Below are 18,779 nucleotides of genomic sequence, written 5' to 3'. Positions count from 1 at the left end.
GATATATTAATTAAAAAACACACTTTTTCTTCCGGAACAAGTATTTTATTTTAGATGGTCAAATTATATTAAGTTATCACAATTTGCTTTCTAAACTTTTGGAATTTTTCACTTTGTCATTCGACTTAAGGCCGTTCACTTGGGATTAGGATAAATAGCCTAATTCAATAAAAGCTTGTTTCTTGTTTACTATGAGTGTTGGGGCCTGGGCTTGTGGCCCAAGCGCGGCACTATTATTATTTAGACTCAATTAATGACCAACAGATGGGGTGTATTTATCAAGTCCAGTTTCTAGATCTGCCAATATGTGGGTATTATCTTATTCGAATTTGAACTCCTTAAATATTCATTGATATTATTTACTCAATTCTACCCGTATTTACTCAATTCTACCCGTATAATATTCATTGTGTTTTAAGTCATTCTATACCTAAAATAATTAGATTTGATATGACTCTTATGTTACATATTAAAATAGATGAAATTATAATTTTCAAAATAAAAAATGAGAGAATTTTTATAAATATTAATATATCAATAACTATTTGAAATTGAATTATTAATTGGCTTGAAATTATTTTAATAAATATTTACCACATTCTACTAATAAAATCAACTTTTTAAAAATAAAATTAGAGAACTTTTATCTTCAAATGAATAAAAAATCAAAGTCAATTTTCATTAAATATTTTAATATATGTTAACCACATTATAATTTTTAAATGTAAAAAATTATTTTAATATAAGTAATAAATTAATTTATAAATTTCTAATATAATACAAATAACATTAAATATAATAAAAATTAAAATTTATAAAATTAGAAAACTAATCTATCCCTCTCTTCTTTATTTCTATTCAAAATAAATTATAAATTTGTTAGTTTTTATGATCATACTTTTTCACACTTACACTTTGACATTACTAAATTTTATCAGATAGAACTATATTTATATAATCCAAATAATTATTACGTTTTTGTGTTATGATTATAATATTTAATTATTAGAACCACTATCCAGATATTCAATAGACAAAACACTCCCTATGTTCTAAAATAGGCAAAACACTCCTTATGTCTAATAAATTATATAGTAATTAACCACATAATAATAAGCAACATTAACTTAAAAATGACTTTCTTCAAAGAGTTCTACAATTACACACACCATTCAAACTTTCACACTAAATCCATTAGGAATTGTCCAAAAATATTGATAAAATTTTAATTCTACACTTATAAAAATAAAAATATAGTGTTAAATCCATTTTGACCCTTGTGATATAACAAATATCAAAAAACTCCCCATGAAATTTTTAATATAAAAAATCACCGCCTATATTACGAATAAATAATCACACTGCCCCAGTTTTTGTACGAAGGATTTTTTGAACTTTATTTTATATCATAGGGGAAGTATTTGGTACTTTAATTTTTCATATGGAGTTTTTTTAACATTCCTATTATTACAGGGGTGACTCTGGATTTTTTCCTAAAAATATAATAATATGAAATGATTATAATGGTAATTCATAAATAATACAATAAATATAATTATAAAATGCATGTTGATTCTTTAAAAGTCCTATAATCATTTAATTTTAATTTTATTTTATTTTTTAGAGTACATAAAGTGAAAAAAAAAAAAAAAAAACTAAGTTACGTATATAGTCCCATCGTTGGATTAATAATATGATTATAATTATAAATTTAACAAAATTAATTAATACCTACAATATAAATAGGAATATATAGGCATAATATTAAAGAAATTACGAATAATTAGAATAAATTCAAATCTACTCATGAAAATAATAAGTCACAATTAAATCTAAATATAATACAAAATAAGGACCAACTAACTTATCCAGCTCAACATTTCAAATAATATAATATAATATGCTTAAAGAAGATAATTGAGAAATGATTAATCTAAGGTTCATTATACTTATATCGCTTTTAAAAATGAGAATTGCACGTTTTTTCGAAAACAAAAAATTCTAGTTTGACCCTCTTTGTTAAGGACTGGACAAAAAATATTGACAATAGCAAAAAAACTACACAAATTTTTAATTTTACCCCCTCAATCACATTTATATAAGCAAAATATTAAAGAAATTACGAATAATTAGAATAAATTCAAATCTACTCATGAAAATAATAAGTCACAATTAAATCTAAATATAATACAAAATAAGGACCAAATAACTTATCCACCTCAACATTTCAAATAATATAATATAATATGATTAAAGAAGATAATTGAGAAATGATTAATCTAAGGTTCATTATACTTATATCGCTTTTAAAAATGAGAATTGCACTTTTTTTTTAAAACAAAAAATTCTAGTTTGACCCTCTTTATTAAGGACTGGACAAAAAATATTGACGATAACAAAAAAATTACACAAATGTTTAATTTTAACCCCTCAATCACATTTATATGTAATAATGTTTGTACTTATAAAAGAATATATGATAGTATTAACTCCATTCCATATACATAACCTATATTCATTCTAAGTACAAAAATGTACATAAAAATACTCAATGACTGACGAAATTCAAGATTTATATAATCCTTATTTGCTAAGCCAACATTTTATGTCGAAATCATATCGAAAAAGGTAAAATGTAAATGGAGAATTTTGACAGAACATGTAAGTATAATTTCGAAACGTAATAATATACAAGTAAAACTATGTTTCATAATGTTTAATTTTTAAGACCACTGTCCAGCCAGATAAATATTCTTTTTGCCCATAATTTAATAAAAAAATTGAAAGACATGAAACAACCGCGACACGACCTTACCTTAGATGGATCTCGCTGGTGCCACCTAAACGGCCTTTGTTTAGCATCATGTGGGAAGGGCTACCGAGGGGGGACTCTTTTATCTTTTTTAATAAAAATTAGAGAACTTGTAATTTTAATAAGTAAATCCACAAATTCTAATAAATAAAATAAGAATTTTATCTTCAAATAAATTTAAAAATTAATTTTTATTTACTAATTGTACTGCGAAACATCCAAAGCAAGGATATGTTCGTAACGTTTGATTATATACATTAATAATAAACTCTGACCATATATTATAATTTTTTAATAAATTAATATTTAATTTTAATATAAATAATAAATTAGTTTTTTTTTAATTTTTGATGTTATTCAAAATCAAAATTTAAAGTAATGATATTAGCTTACATATAAAATTAGAAAACTGACTTATCCATCTAATATTTTTTCTATTAAAAATTAACACAAAGATATCATTTAATTATTAAAACTACTACCTAACAAATTATTACTTTTTAAATTATAAAATTTATTTATTATATTCATATAGAAATACCACAACAACTAGTGCAAAAAAATAACTACCCACATAATAAATTAACAAAATCAATTAAAAGAAAAATGACAAAACAAGAAACAACTAGTGCAAAAAAATAACTGCCCATATATAGACAATTTATTTAATTTTGTATAGTAAATTCAATCTTCATCTAATAAAGTGAATAAATATATAATAATATGAACGATATGATTATAATAGTAGTTCATAAACAATATAACATAGATAATTATTTAATATGTATGTAGACAATTTTAGTACATAAGTTATTCTTAGTCTAACTAATTACTTTTTTTAGTATAGAAAGTGCACAAAAAAAAAAGAAAATAATTATTTTGTTATTTTAACCTTTAATATAATAAGCATGTAAATATTTTTTTTTAGAGTACAAAAAGTAAAAATAAATGTCATCGTCACATGATCCAAATATTTACATATAGAATTATTTTTGACTTTTTTTATTATATATTTTTCACAATCTACATCTAATGTTTACAAATTCTTACGGATTTGGTCAAATTTCAACCAAATCTATAAAAATTTATAAACATTAATGTTAATGTTAATTATGTACATACGACTAGTCCATAAAAATTAACTAGTTATTATTATGAATAACAAAATTAATTAAAGAAATAGCTAAGTTGCCATTAAAATTTTATTAACAAAATAAACTTGACATAATTAATGAATAAATTTAGGATTAACTTAAAAATAAAAAATTATATTTTCCTCCAAAAAGTTCTAAATTACACATACTGAAACTTTCATTGTTTTAGGCTTAACCCTTATTTCGTTAGGAATTGGTCAAAAAATATTGATAAAAAACTTATAAAAATAAAAATATAATAATATTAACATCATCCTATATATAAATATATGACATATCCCCAAAAAAAATAATTAAAAATATAATTAAATGATGTAATTCTAATTTTCTAGTATAAGTTATAAGACCATTATTTTATATCCTAACTCCTAACCCTACATGAGAATTATAAATACAATAAATTCAATTATAATTACAAATATAATAACCATATGGACTATTTATTTATTTTGTACAATAAATTCAATTTTTTTTTATTGCCTAATAAAGTGAATAAATATCTATCTAATAATATGGAATAAAGATAATTCATAAATAATATAACAAATATAATTATATAAGACATGTAGATTCTTTAAAAGTCCTATTATACGACAACATTAAGAAACCAAAAATATGTAATTTTCCCTATAACATTGGTACACAGAAAATAAAACAAAAAGAGACCATAAATATAATATACCCTATATATAACAATATAATAGTTTGAAAATATTATTAGTATAATAAGTCATAAAATATTAATATAATTATAAACAATTTATGTACAATTGATTTAATTTTCTTATTCTAAGTACGCAAATAAATATTTTTTTATTTCTATAGTAAATTATACATAATATAAAAAAATATAATTGTATAATATAATATTCATGTAGACAATTTCTTTAAAAATAATTATTTTAAAATTCAAAAAATACAAATAAGTGCCATGGTCACGTGGTCCCAAATATTTACATATAAGATTCATTTTGACTTATTTAGCCATTGATGTGAATTTTTAACCTTAACGTTTATAAATTCTAACAAATTTGGTCAAATTTCAAACCAAACTTGTAAAAATTTATAAACATTAAAATTCAAAATCATTAAACCATAGATAATGACAACAACTACAATTATATATATATATATATGTGTGTGTGTGTGTGTGTGTGTAAAACAAACCAGTAGATAATTGATGTCTTACTACTTAACATATATACTGCATTAAAATATTTGGTCCACTTAATAGTTTTTCAAGTAATATGTAATTTCTAAATCATTAAATTCTTAATTAATCTTTAAATTAAATAATCAATTAAAATTTTAATTTGTAGCACTCCAATTCATTCCATCAATTTTAAAACATTTTTTTCCCACAACACGACAAATAAAATAAGAAATTTAATTAATAAGTGAAACAAATATAAAATAAATAAAATAATGGTGACTTTCTCATTACAAATAATTTTTAATATATAATAAATCATAAATAATTCTTATTATGCAATATAATTTGCATATAAACCATTTCCATTGAATCCAATTACCATATAACATCCAAGTTAGAATTCAACTACTAACTTGATTTTACATAAATTAACTAATTACAAAGTTACTATGCATAATTTAACAATCTATTATTGTAAGAAAAAGATATAATTGTTATCACAAAAAAGAAGTAATATAAAAAAAGACAAATACTACTTCCATTATCCTATGCGAATAAATTAAAAACTAAAAATTATTTAACGACAGTCATAAATGAAGAAATATAATAACTAATCATTCACAAATTTATAATAGACACAATAACTTAGTATGCTTTTCATTTACAGTTATATATATTATTATATTATACTATAATAGAAGTGTGAACGCCACTTATGTATTATTTCAATTATATACCCTTCTAAATAAAAAATGAGAGTGTATGAGGATGGATCTATTCTCACCTTTTTGGCTGGAAGGTTTTGTTCAACAACTGTATTCATCACCCGCCAATTCTTATGTTGTCAAAGAATTGTACAAGCGAGGAGGAAGTTACTTCAACGTGAGTCCAAGCACTCAAGCAAGAACACAATCTCTATCACAGGAGCAGATAAACTTTACAAGAGTTCTACGATATATTAGTTGACTATATATGCTGTGAAAAAAGAAAGTTGAAAATAGAGAACAACAACAGAGTTTCAACAGCAAAGAAGCAAATATGGAAGGTGGTAGAACACAAATGCTATTACTAGATAAATTAAAACAGAGCAACAAAAACAATGAAGAAATAGGCTCCAATTAGTCAAAAGTCCAAGAAAATGAGAACCCAGCAACACAAAACATTGGGGGACAAATGATAAAAATGATATGATAGCATATGAATAGCCACCTACACCACGGAACACCAATACTAAAGCACTTCCGAGAACATCACTGTGGTCTTCTCACCACGTGTAGCAAATGTAACTGAAAGAAAATTACTTTAAAAGAAACATGGAAGACAAAAAAGAAAGAAAAAGAAAGAACTATAAATTAGAGGGCTACACGACAAATTTGAAGAAGTTGCACATGCGACGAGTACCATAACATATGTTAGATGAGAAACCACAAGAGATTCTTTCAATTAAATACTATGTCCAGTGCAAAAGACAGTTCAAAGGATAATTGAGTTCTTTAGATTTAAATGCACAACGTCCAGAAAACATCCATGCCACCACCACACCCGGATTTGCTAGTAGAAAAGTAAACCGGGAAAAGAAAAAAAAAAAATGAAACTTGAATCAATTATAGAATCTTCATGACAACTACATACCAAGTAGTTAAAGCCAAGAAGACCTAAGGACGTAAATTTGAAACCTTTTAATAACACAAACATGTAGAACATATTGCTTTCATCTCTTTTTTCCCTCAGTCATCTACATCTAATAGAACCAACAAAGTACTTACAAAAGAAGAAAGAAGCAAGTATTGCCTACATAACAGAAAAGGTATGTTAAGAAGCCTGCCCTGTTATAGTGCTCTGAGTTTCACAACATTCAAAGAAAATATGCAGATACTGATGCAAGAAGACGGGGCAATGCTCAAGTAGCACCTAATATGTTTTTTCTTTGTGAAAATGCAAAATCTGCAGCATTTACCTCAGGGGACTCCAAGTTTGAGTTTAATGTGAATAGGAGGTCTTTTGCTAATTTATTTTTCAGCATGCTTGCAAGTTTAGGGGTTAGTAAAGCTCTAAGGGCATCAGCTGCAGTCTGATTGTAGGGTGTCGGGATCTCCTCGTCAACCAAACCACTAAGCCTTGACAAGGCATGAGATGCTTTTACAGCATGTATTTTTTTTGCTATTTGACCGCTAGTTCCAACACCATGTGCATCTATCTTATCTGATTCCTCTGCTGTCGAATCATATTGGAGCAACAATGGTATAAGGTACCTGAACAAACAAAAAGTGACCCTATAAAACCACAAGTTCCTAAAATGGACCTGGATTCAAACAAAATAATCCACCTGAGAAAGACCATAAAGCAGTTTGCAACAGTGGAGTGGTTTTTAAGATATAACAGGCACATGGCAGCTGATCCAGAGACCTTCAAGTTCACAATGTTCATAAACCATAAACTTCCACAGTGCCGTAGAATAATGAAATTTTGTCTTTCAAAGAATAGTCACCATAAAGTACTTTCAACACAATAGTTCCATGATTTTGTTCAATTTTAAAATAAAAGTTGGACTCTCTTCGCAAGCAAATTGACTCGACAAAAGGTACCGAACAAATAAACATGAACTCTATGAACCCTTTAACTCTATGAACCCTCAAGTTTGTAAATGGACCTCGATTCAAGTAACAGACCACAAGAGAAAACTATAACATCAAGGTACGGCAGCTTTTTGAGAAACATCGGAGTGGTTTTTGTAAGATGTAACAGTCATGTGCCAGCTGATGCAGTGGCTTCAAAATTCAAATTGTTCATAAAGCTTAAGTTTTCACACTTCACGTAGAAAAAGTATATTCTGGCATTCAAAGAATAGTCACCACAAAGCATCTTCAACACTAGAGTTCCAACATTTTCTTCAATTTAAAAAAATAAAAATATGACCACCTTCACAAGCAAATAAGTTTTCTATCAAGCTCAGACAGACACAGAAAATGCCAGCAACAAAGTCATCCACATGAGCACAAAGAGCATTATAAATAGACCAATATGGGTAATTTCATTATTCAATATCCATATATGAGCTACGAAGAATTATACGGGCAAAAGAGTGAAAAGTAATGAACGAATAGAAACTAAGTCACTGAGCAATATGTCACTTGGAACCAGGTTAAGCGATAAATATAAAAGGACGGTCCAGAAATCCATAACAGAAACAGTAGTGTTCTGCGAACTTCCAGAAACTAGAATCTCATGCTAGAAAACTGATGAAAGCATAATCATAACAATATAATGATCTATCTTACCACAGTACACCAGCCTTCAGAAGGGTATTTTGAATTTCAGAAGAGATAGAAAGGTGAGCAATGGTCTGCAGGGCAGCATCAATAGCAGCAGGAACAAGCTCAAGTGCAGTGCAATGAACAATGTCATCAACTAATCTTGAAAATTCGAGCATCTCAGTTCTCGCACTTTCAAACTGACCCAAAACTGGAGAGGTTCGCATTATGTTAGCGACAATAGTGGCGGACGGTTTAGTGGCAGGAGTTGTTGCTTGGACCACACACATGCAACGGGAAAGGAGGGTTGCAAGAAGAGGTATTCCACCATCTCTCACAAGCTCTTCACCATTCAATGATGAAGACTCGCACCTGAAAGTTAAATATGTGGAAATTGCATAAGCAAAAGTACATTTACAAAGTACTTATCTAAAGAAGAATGATATGGAAATTAAAGGCAGATGATGAATTTACGTCAACCAAACAAGCTCCGAGGATGCAACTAGAAGATGTGCTTGATCAGAGGAAAGAAAATTGTTATCATCCTTGTCCACTGTAATGGCACTTAAGAGCATAGGATATCCAGCATATTTGAATGGCATCAATACATTCCCATATCGCCTATATAGAATACACTGGCCCTTTAAGAGAAGCAACAACCTCCAACTCTGGGGACCTTGCAATCCTTGCACGGTCACCTAAGGGAGAGGAATAAGAAAGCAGTAGATCACTAAAAAGAAAATATGAAACATGGAACTCAAATATGAAGAAATACAACCAATTAAAGAGGATTGCATTCCGGCCAAAGACATGCCTCATAAAAACCCTCATATGTAGGGTTTACTTAGGAATTTTGTCCAACTTTGCTGATCATATTCCAAGAAGTTTACTGATTGCAGAATGAAATATTAGATGCAGGCAACAAAACCAAAGGGAAACATATGTAAGTAGTCCAAACCTCATAGGAAAGCCCTATGATTTACATTTTCACTCTTCCGCAAAAGCCACTTAAATTTATATATTTAAATTTATTTCTTGGTCCACACCTTAAATTGAGGTAGTATCATATCTAAGAATTAAATATATATATAGTCCCGTGTCCTTCCTAGTTCCAAGACATATTTAAAATCAATACCGATATCCATTTATATGTGTAAAAAAGCATTTGGCTCATCTTGACAGCATAAATACCTTTAGAGCACTTTCTACCAGTCAAATAAACAGCTTAATTGTGAAAACGGCGTCTAAACAAGTCGACTAATTCATTTGAAATAAGATCTGGCAGCTTATAAGATCCCTTGTCTATATGTTCTTTTTTTTTTCTCAAGCTTAATCATATAGTCTCCATTTTTTATGAGTAACGACAGATCCCCACACAGGATCAAGGAATTTGGCATACCTGCAAGCACTCATAAGCATTCTGCACTGCCAGAAACTTCTCCCTCCCTTTAGGATTTTTGTCTGAATGATACTTCATTGCAAGTTTCCTATACTGTCTCTTGAGCTTTTCCTCATCAATATACTCAATCTGCTTTGATATATCAGGTATCTCCTCAACTGACTCAAAACTTGGTTTCTTAGGGGCGTCGTCTCTGGATACTTCATCAATGGAAATCTCTAGTATCTTGCAAGCTTCTTCTTCAGAAAGGTCTATTGGCCTTCGAGTTAACTCTTCTCTCCACATTACTAGCAATGATTGCAAAAACTCAACATGTTCAACAATAGGCCAATTAGGAAATCTAATTTCATCACATAAGTTTCGAAGAAAATAACAATGACACCACATTTCATCTTTCAGCTCTGGATGTCACTGGTGGCACTGGAGCATAGTCATATGAGAAATGACAATGCTGTGACAATTTCTGAGGGAAATCACCAAGATGCTGAAGAACCTAATCAAATAAAACTGAGAGTTAAATGCAGGACTTATTTGCATTGAGGATGACTCAAGTACCACCATGTTTTAGAATGTAAATACTAAATGTTAACAAAAGAAGCTTGGGGTGAAAGACAAGTAGCAAACTCCAGTTGCAGATTCAGGGCTACCTGACGGATCAGATTTTCTGCTTGCATCTTGTGTGTCCAAATAATATCATAGTGTCAGAATCAGAAACCATTGCTGCGGCAAAAGCAACTGGGCCGCTACGTTCCAGTACATAAAGCAATGACTCAGGTAAGAGGCCGCCCAAAACACTTCGTTTCGCCAAAGGTAGAGAAGAGGAAACTGCAGCTTCCTCACCACCATGAAAAGCTTGATAAACATGAGTCACTGAGAAGAGTTGGGCAATTGAAAGAAGATTAGATCCAGGGTAAGCCAGAGCAAAAGAAAATGCGCCTGTACTGTATAGTCGGATCATTGCTTTTGGGTTCCTAGTAACTATAGCTTTCAGCAGAGCAGCAACAGCATCAACAATAGTTGGTTCACCAGAAAGCATTGCCTGCACATAAGAAATAGAGGAAAGAGTTTGGTTCATTAACTGAAGCTCTGAAATTGAGAAACAATGTGCATATTGAGGGAGCCACCATCAGGCCACTGCCTAGTTCAGCTTAAAAACAAAAGAAAAAATAACGAAAACATCTCAAACCTGTGTGGAAGGCAAAGAAAGGAACAAAAGTTACCCCACTTCCAAAGTGAAAGTGTTATAATATAATTACCATGAAAAGGCACAAGAGAATATGAAAAGTTGCATCTTTAAAACACCAGGAGTTTAAGGATACTAGTAAACGTGGATATCCTAAGTGCATATTACAGGAAAACTATATCTTAGTTTAAGGAGGTGCAATAGTTCCAGTGACCCTTCTACAGTTGTTTGCTCAATCAGTCTCCAATGTGCATCTCATGTGACGATAAGCATAAATACCGGACAACTAACTCCCATTTTAAATGGCTTGCAAGGCAACCGGTTTATTGTAGGATAAAGCTCTGATCCTATTTTACTCTACGTGCCACACATCAATCTTTTATGTAACCAAGCTCATAACCAAAGGAATGCTTTAAGGGGCCCAGTGCTTTATGTACGTGAAAGAATGGCCTGATCATTGAAGCGAGTAAAGATTGAGGGAAGGGAAAAACAAAATGAACAGCCCTTCATAATTCTTTTGAACCAACTTGTACCAGATCTACGTACAAGAAAAATTTAGAACTCTTTTAACAGAAGTCGGAAATGCTGTACACCGCCCTCGCATATCCATCAACATAATCCTCGACTTACTATCCCTAAGCGAATACAAATCATAGAACTGCCAGATTGAAAATCTCAAATATTTGAGGACAAAGGTTGATGGAACTTATTCGAAACCACATATCAACCTTTACATTTTTCAGGCTCTCCAGGTAGATAAACAAAAGATACAATAATAAGCATAACTTTCTGCGTTTTTAGCAATTTTTTATTCTAATAAGTCTGAGTAGATTTTTCAGTTGGCCAAATTGGGACAAGAGCACACACAACCAATAGAAGGACAGGCACTTAAAAATATTACTTGTGCAATATGTGGAAGACAACGTGAGCTTGACAAGATCCTCTTTACTCTGGGGGTTGGTGTAACAATCTCTAGCATCATCTATATTTGAATGAGGGGCTACCATACTGTAAAATATGGACAATGCCACATCTCCTACCTGAAAAAGAACACGCCCGTTTTAGGAACATTGTAAAACAAACATACCCAACTATAGGTAGGTGTATCAAGTAAAGACTCCTTCCATGTCATTATTTGTCCCTTTGGTGCAGGAAAAACAGAAATTTCTCTACCATAGATATCCTATTTAAATAACAAAGTAAATAAGAAAGAACCTCGTTCAGTAACCAATGAACTCCAATTCTCAAATTGAACAGCCTGCTTAATTATTTCAAAGTTTCAGATCTAGATCTATTAACAAGTTGCATATTTCAGAGACCAAATGCAATAGAAGGGTTTTGGGGATAGCTGATCATAAACCAATCTTGACTAGCATAATCATTCATGATACATGTACTCACAGAGCTTCACAACTCAGTAAATTACTAAATGAAACAATACTTGAGCACGAGCTTATCACTTTCAATCTTACCCAAACTGACCCAAAAAAAGTAATATCACTAATAACGTCTACATAAGACCAAACTGTATAGAATATCCTAAATGTAGCATCAAACATCCCATCCCACAACAACGGACCAGAGCATTGTCCAAATAGTTAGATGCAAAAATCCCAGAGATTGCAATTGCATGCTCATGTACATAAGTTCAACAATTTACATAGCAACAGGCATATCATAATTCGAGAAAGGAATTGTAAAAGAATATGGGGACAGTATGTCCACTGTTGTAGACAATTTTAGTATATTGCCATTATTGCACTCAAAAAATCAAAACCATCAAGCATCCTCTAAAATGCTCTGATACTTTATGACTTAGAGATATCCACCAAATTACCTTCATTTAGCTCCAACTAACATGCATCATTTTACAGCGCGACACATTCCAATTGTGATCAAAAGTCATATATTAGATAAATGAAGCAATTATTTGCATATATTTCAATTTTAAATAATAATTATTATCTTACCATAGGTTTCTGCACAGGGGCATAACAAGAAAAGGAATGCCAGTAAAATACTAAATTTCCAAGAGACAATTTCTGCGTGATACCAGAAGAGGATCACACATAAGAAAAGAAAACAAACCTAGAACATAACGAGACTGCAAGATCATATGACAACTGGAAGCGAGACACCATTGGAGGACACCTAATAGCTGCACTATGTATTGCAGCTTCTCTTGCAACACTCGACGATTCAGTATTAGCCATATCAGCAACATCTCCACAATAATATCCTAAAACAATAATAAGATCGAATAAACAGAATAAGCACTTTAATTTCAGATATTGATATTAAATAACTTCTCTAGATAGATCAACATAAATATCGATAGGAATTAAGCCAGTACAAGTGACTTACCAGGACTGAACCCCGAGTGATAAGCTCTTGGGAAGTGACAACAAATTCTCGAGCTTTTTGCACCAGTGGTCAAGAAAAACATTGATTTAAGAGAGTGACTTACAATGCAATCAAAGATTAAATCATTAAAGATGCAGAACAACAAAAAGTAACACAGACCTAATATTAACAAATGATGGTATCTAATTGTATCTGTTGATTTTCAATGGATAAGAAAATCCCTAGCGGAATGCTAAGTCCTCAAAGGTACCTAAAAGATTTTTACAGTACTTATGTTCCATATATTCTTCTCATGATGTAATCTTTTTTTCATTTAAAACACCTTGCTGTGAGCTCATAACTCAATACCACCCAATATCTATTGTCGAGTATGGACTTGAATTTTACTCCTTCAACACTTCAAGTGCATAAAAAGATAAATGCAGGAGAGCACTAACACACCTAGCCCCTCGAAAGAATAGCTCGCACTACCAATGAACTAATGAATGGGTTCTGCATAAGAGTGTAGGGGACAAATGATAAAGATGATATGATAGCATATAAATAGTCACCTGCACCACGGAACACCAGCACTAAGAAGCACATCCAGGGACATCATCTGGTGTTCTCACCAAGTGTAGCAAATGTAACTGAAAGATATCTGATGAACTTCATTAAAGAGTTTAACAGAAGATGGAACACAAAAAAGGAATCTGATTTTATTATCAATTATTAGTTAACAATGATTCCCAACCTCACATACCTGGATAAACCGCATTCATGGGCCAGTATAGATTAGAAGTGAAAAATTTATAATACTTGTCTATATGCACCATGGTAGACTTCTTTAACTCTTACATGCAAGCACATATATTTTCCTTTTAAGGGGCGGTCATGTAAGATGCACTAGTGCTACATACTGAACTTGCACCCTCACCATGCTGGGATGGCAATCTAAAGGGAATAATTAATTAAGATTAAAGAAAACTATAATAATATAGAATTTAAATATTGTTAAAATAAATACAAGGCCAGAATCTATCTCCTCCTCCTCCCAACCAAAAATAGTAGTCACATAAGAAAAGGCATGCCAAAGTAGAGGATTTTACACACAAAAAATTTTCAGCACCAAGAAATGTGACAATTTTTTAATAAATCAATAAAGAAAAGAAAGGACTGCCGCAATGTCATTAAAGTTATTGCCTCCAACAGAATGAAATACTATCTGCACATAATCTCAAAACACAAACGCCGCAACACATTATGCAAATGCTAACTTATCATAACGAGGGTAAGAGGCCAATCACATCACAGCACTTCGTTTTGCCAAGTATAGAGGAGGACAATCAAGCTTCCACAAAATCTATGGATTTCAAAGTGTTATCATCCTCGATGCTAGCACAATACCCTTTTATCTCCTCACATCTACCTAGTTGGGACGGATTTCGCTTTTCTTTCTTTTCTTTGGCCACTAATGAATTTTTTTTCTTTTTTCTTCCCCTTTTGCTTTAGTCACGGCTTTTATTTTCTTTTTTTTTTTCCTTTGTTTTTGCCCGCGACTTGTGTTCTTTAGGCCGTTTTCCGGTCTTTTGACGCGAATGACAACACTTGTGGTGAAGGCACCCGGTTACTCAACCAAAAAACGTCGCATTCTGGCCTTTTGACGCGAATGACAACACTTGTGGTGAAGGCACCCGGTTACTCAACCAAAAGACGTTTTACCTAAAGTGCTTTGCATACTCATAGCTCCGGCCACCGTTTTACGTGAATAACAACATTTGTGATGAAGTTACCCAGTTACTAAGTGACCTAAACCAGCGGAGTAGATGTAATTTCCTTTTTCTTACTTTTCTTTCTTTCTTTTTTTTTTTTTTTTTTCTGGAAGGGGAAGGGCCTTTGAATTTTTCAAAATGGATGCATGTCCCATGTTAGGGATATAAGGATCAATCGGGTAGAGTTTTAGCAAACAAATATGATCTCACAAGAATCCTAAGATTTAGTAGAAGCAAAGAAATTCCAACTCTCTTTCAAAGCAATTCAAAATGCATGAAATTATGCCTCAACAACTCCACAGTTAATCAAAGCAACAATCACATAACGCTAGTGCACATTCATGTCTCAATCTTATGACTTCCTAAATCACATTTATTTGTCAAATTACTAAAAAATAATATAAACGGAAGTAGTTTGATAGTAACTGGCAAAAGAAAACAAAACAAAAGTAGTTTGATAGGATAACAAAAGATGAACAAAAATTTAAAAAAAGTTACCCTCTGGTTCCAATGTGTTAATTAACACTACATATATGTCATGGAATTCTTTACTTTTGAAATGGTTTTATCTCATTTGGAAGGTGAATTGGGCTGTTCAAATCAAAATTAGAATATGAGAAGTTTCATGTAATTTCAATTGAACCAAGAGTCTAATCCTAAAATGCTAAACAATTACAGACATCCCGACAACAAAATGTCTCACAGAGCTTGATATACCACAAAGAACACAATACACGTCGTTTACTTGAATGAGATAACATAAAAGCACAACCAAATTAAACAAGATGAGAAACACCCACACCACAGTAGTAAAGTAATTGAAAACCACTAAAAAAGCATCCAACACTATTTATCAAAGGAACAAACTTGCCACAGATAAAAAGAAAATCACAACCCCATAATGTAGATGATAAATATCAAGAACTCAAGATAACAATGCAAACATATAAAGGAATGCTTGATGGATGAAATGAAGAGTGAAAGCCAAGTAAATGATCAACTTTTTACCACCATTATCACTTTGCAAAGACTTTCTAGTTTCTGTGTCATTGTTTTCAAAGACCGTCTTTGCCACCTCATACACCTTCATCCAGCATGCATCAAGACATAAGACAAGCAGATAATTTTGAAATTCCACAACCAAACTGCATGTTCACAAGAGGAATTAGTGTACTGTGCATCATTCGATATTGTTGGATAAATAAATTACAAATAGAACTTACTTCTAAAGTCTTCATGAATCCTCAAGCTCTACCGCCTTCTTGGACCATTCCTCCGAACCTTCCTTAAACGAGTGTACAAGCTTGGTTACCTATGTGGTCCAGAAACATTGAAACACAAAGGCGTTGACAAATGCATTAGATGTGGCAAATGTCTACACACACACATATATACATATATGAACAACCAATGCATTGCTTAAAAAGATAAGTAGTTGTTAAGACGAAGCTTTAACCAACCATCAATCATGAACTTATAAGGGCATCATACAACTAAGAACAACATGAATCATTATATACACACAAACACAGCCAAAAGTGACACTCTTATAAACAAGACTGTCGTCCTTTGTTATATTGATCGCCAGCATGGTAAGTCCTCAAAGGTACCTAAAAGATTTTGACAATACTTATGTTCCATTTATTCTCCTCCCAATGTCATTGTGCTACTAGTGCTTAACTTAATACCACCCAATCTCCATGCCCAAATATTATACTCCTTCAACCCTTGAACAACATTAAAAAGATAAACGTAGGACGAGGACCAGCCAACCCACCCACTCAAAAGAATAGCTAGCACTACCAATGAACTAATGAATCGGTTCGCATAAGTTTCAGATCTATTAACAAGTTGAATATTTTCGAGAAAAAAAAATGAAAGTGTTTTGGGGGTAGCTGATCATAAATCAATCTTGAGTAGCATAATCATTCATGATACATGTACTCACAAAGCTCCACAACTCAGTAAATTACCAAATGAAACAATATTTGAGCAGAAGCTCATCAGCTTCAATATTACCCAAACTGACTAAATACAAGAATATCACGAATAGCGTCTACATAAGACCAAACTGTACAGAAAATCCTAATTTGAGGATTGTTCAAACAGCAGAAACAGCCTCTCACTCACAATATGGTATTAGATGATGAATGTATTCAACTTGGAAAGGAGACTGAACTGTTCGTGATAATAACCAACAATGATAAACTGTGAAGGCCCTTAAAACCATCAGAAATTGAAGCTGGTTCTTGAATTAGAAGATAAAGAGGGATGAAAATTGGATTTGGACAGGTCAAGGGGACGAAACATCATAAAAGAAAAAGTGGCTTCCATTAAAACTTCATGTAATAGAATTCATCATTCAAAAAGAAATAGCATGGTACTGAAAATTAACTGTTACAAGTCATAAGAAAAGCGGAAATCTCTGCTCACCAGATGCATACGAGATTATTTGCCTTTTCAATGGTGAAATATAATGAGCCCCTTGGAATGCAGCAGCACGCAGTACATTGAGTGGTCTGAAATCAACGGAATATGCCTTCTGAAAGCCATCCAGAATTGCCATCATTGTCGAGTTTGCAGGTCTCCTGTCTGATTTATATCCTCTTAGCAATGACACCTGAGCAACCATGGAACGCTCATGATTTAGATAAATGTTCATGTCTTACAAATTGTCACATCTTAAGAGTTGGAATAACAAAGGAAGATTACGGGATAATTATACAGACACATACCCTCAGGTTTGGGTATTACGGATTAAACGAAAAAAAGAAAAAAAAAATGAGGGAAAGGCCTATGAAGCATGATAATAAAGATCTATGAAGCACTTTATTCTCCACAACACACCTAAATGAAAACCACAAACAAGATTATCTGTGAACATTACAGGTTTCATCACGGAAGGAGACAGCTGCAGAATTGTGCTTACCCTAGTATTTCTTTGTTAATGTCTCTGGCATTGTACCTTGTATATCCAAAACCAGTGTAATCCCAAACCTAGAAGAAGACATTCATCAAATTCAGATGTAAACTGTTCCAACAATCCTTAGTAACATTTTTCTAATTTTAAGTACAAGAAAATTACTGACCATATGATATTATAATAGAGCAAGTTAAACACATTAGGATTGTCAAAGCAAAAATTAAATGAAAGAAGCACTAGAAAGCAAGATAAAGATGACATGTAAGATGGAGGGAGAAAGTATTTGCAAGCAAGGAAGTGAGAGCAAACTTAGGACATCAACAGAGAGTATTCCAGTATTCCTTCTTTATCTATCAATATATGAACAATGAGAAAATATTGGGCCAAGAAGGATTGTTCAAACAGCAGTAACATTTCGCAATACCATAATTTGAGGCCTCCTTCTCGCTCTGTCTCTCCCCCTTGCTTTTCTTGGTTTTCTTTACTCTGTTTTTTGGGTGAGAAATGAACACAAGAAAAAAGAAATGAAGGTGAGAGGGTTTCACCATGTGAGTGTGGGTGGGGTTTGATGATGGGGAGAAAACGGTGGTTTAAGGGTTTTTTCCAGCGGGGTTTTCCTTTCTTGGATTTGTACCCACATCCTCAGCTGCTTCTCCCGCGGGTGCTGCCGTACCATCACATTCGAACCCTTGAGTCGGCCATACCACCATGAACTTCACCTGCTTTCTTTAAACTTTTTCCTCGAAGAAGTGAACAGAGGAGAAGGGAAATGGTTTGATGGTGGGGTTG

General features: G+C 31.9%; 1 long non-coding RNA gene across 2 annotated transcripts; it reads right to left on the bottom strand.

The window, feature by feature from the left end:
* Positions 1-13,050: 13,050 nt before the first annotated feature.
* On the bottom strand, positions 13,051-17,679 carry LOC148786627 (uncharacterized). 2 transcript variants are annotated; one of them, XR_016067963.1, is made up of 5 exons: positions 17,501-17,679; positions 16,291-16,379; positions 13,868-13,945; positions 13,317-13,369; positions 13,051-13,191 (listed from the first exon to the last, which is right to left on the bottom strand). It is a non-coding gene; the product is annotated as an uncharacterized LOC148786627 (long non-coding RNA). The 2 variants fall into 2 exon arrangements; XR_016067964.1 differs by lacking the exons at positions 16,291-16,379; positions 17,501-17,679 and adding an exon at positions 16,076-16,162.
* Positions 17,680-18,779: the final 1,100 nt, after the last annotated feature.

This window comes from Sesamum indicum, linkage group LG10 (genome assembly GCF_026168435.1).
Source record: "Sesamum indicum cultivar Baizhima isolate 11 linkage group LG10, ASM2616843v1, whole genome shotgun sequence".
Lineage (NCBI taxonomy): Eukaryota > Viridiplantae > Streptophyta > Magnoliopsida > Lamiales > Pedaliaceae > Sesamum > Sesamum indicum.
The sequence above is the reverse complement of the archived record's forward strand: the minus strand, read 5'-3'. Positions and strand labels throughout refer to the sequence as shown.